Source organism: Triticum aestivum, chromosome 7A, assembly GCF_018294505.1.
Source record: "Triticum aestivum cultivar Chinese Spring chromosome 7A, IWGSC CS RefSeq v2.1, whole genome shotgun sequence".
Classification (NCBI taxonomy): Eukaryota; Viridiplantae; Streptophyta; class Magnoliopsida; order Poales; family Poaceae; genus Triticum; species Triticum aestivum.
In genome coordinates this window covers 740,180,124-740,182,102 of record NC_057812.1, presented here as the reverse complement: position 1 = coordinate 740,182,102, position 1,979 = coordinate 740,180,124, and the positions used below count along the sequence as shown (strand labels likewise).

Genomic DNA, 1,979 nt, shown 5'->3' with positions numbered 1-1,979 from the left:
CCGCAGCAATTAAACTCATGTTTTGAAAGACAACCCGTTTATATTGCTAAAAATGAAACATCCAGCAGCCTATTGTTTCAAGAAATGGTCATAGTAATGAAAAATAAGCTTTCTTCTATGAATTCTTCTACGAAAATTGTAACAACGGAACATATATGAGAGAAAGAATTGGGCAACATTTGTATTGAATTTTGGACAGCACTTCCTTTTGAACTTTACACAGCAAAACATCAAATATTGATAGCCAAACAAATAAATTTTGCATAGCACAATACTTACCACTTTGACATATAAAATGAGAAAATATAGAGGAAATTGTTTAAAAAATGGTCATAGTGGACGTTGACAGCCAAACAAATATTGGCATCAGTCTATATTGCTAATAATGCAACATCTAGTAGTCTATAGTTTTAAAAATAGGCATAGTGACGAAATATAAGCTTTCTTCTATGAAAAGTGTAGAGGAAATGGAACAAATATGTCAAGCAAAGAATTGGGCAGCATTGCTTTTTAATTTTGGACAATACCTCCTTTGAACTTTATACAGCAAATATATTGAACGTTGACAGCCAAACAATGCAATTTTGTACAGCATAACACTTAGCGGTTTGACATCAAAATGAGAATCTTCCTCCTCAAACAGAGTATCTTGATCATCCTTGTCATCTTCTTCATCCTCCTCCTCCGCTTGCTTATCATGCTTCATTGCCTAGCACACGAAAACAACACACACTTGATCTTAGACACGCATATATTCAACTTTTTGATAGCAAAAACAGGACATACATAAGCTTGTACAAACATATATTGACTTTTGGATACAAAAACAGCATATACATGAGCTTGTACAAACTTATATTTGACTTTCGGATAACAAAAACAACACATACATGAGCTTGCGCACACGCATATATTTGACCTTTGAATAGCAAAAACAGCAAACACATGAGCTTGGACGTTGCGAAGTTTGTTTTACCCTAAACATCAACTCAGCGAGCGGGACATTGCTGTAATGTTTCGCCCGCTTCCTCGACAGTGATGCAGTAGCCCTTCCCCTTTTGCTTCCCCTTTTGCTTCCTGGAAGGCCAGGACAGCGGCTTAGTCTTCATAATGGAAACCAAGCTCCTCTTCTTCCCCTTTTCCTTGTCCATTCTTGCGACCGCAGGGCTCTGCACACATCAGCAAAGAACAAATGGTCAATCATCAACAAAATTTTACATAGATAATAAAATAACCAGTCTACACAATGAATCACAAAGCAAATTCATCCATCCATCAATCATATTCGTGCAGCATCCATCCTAGCAAGCTGCACTCTCCAGCCAACAAGCACAAGCATCCATCCATTAAATTCGTGTAGCATCCATCCATCGCGTTTCCTAGCTAGCTGCGACCTCTAGCCACAATCACAAGCATCCATCCATTATACATCCATCAAATTCCTTCATGTGTGTGCGCCAGTGCAGGTAGATAGCGCTAGGGATGGGAAGGACAGAGGAGATCACTTACCTACTCATGTCATTCGGTGAGAAACCAGGGGAGACGTCTCTGCTGTGGTGAGGGAAAGCGGCATCGGCCGTCCCCGTCGGTGCCGCGCCCGATGAGTGCAGCTTGCGGCGCGGCGAGGAGAGGGGTGGCGGCGCCGACCAGAGAAAGGGAGAAGGGTGAGGAAACTGCGTCGCATGCTCACTGTGACCTAACGCCCTGCGAGGCCGACGGGATTGGGCTGGGCCTGAACGAGTCACCGAGTTGGACCGGGCGAAACTCGGCTCGGCTCGGTCGGGAATCGGGCCTATTTTCATAGCTCGGCTCGCCTAATTATCCTATCGGGTCGAGCTCTAACGGGCCGAGCTGGAGCGAGCTTCGAGCCGAGCCTAAAAGCTCGCTCGTACGTCCAGCCCTCTCGCGTGTGATGCTGCCGCTCACCTCCCCACAACCTGCATATAGTTCTAACTTGTTGCAGAAGTTCAAAAAAGAAG

General features: G+C 43.8%; 1 long non-coding RNA gene across 1 annotated transcript; it reads right to left on the bottom strand.

Annotated features, from left to right (window-relative positions):
• Positions 1-487: 487 nt before the first annotated feature.
• LOC123147301 (uncharacterized) lies at positions 488-1,650 on the bottom strand. Its single transcript, XR_006473157.1, has 3 exons — positions 1,510-1,650; positions 977-1,169; positions 488-709 (listed from the first exon to the last, which is right to left on the bottom strand). It is a non-coding gene; the product is annotated as an uncharacterized lncRNA (long non-coding RNA).
• Between the last annotated feature and the right edge of the window lie 329 nt (positions 1,651-1,979).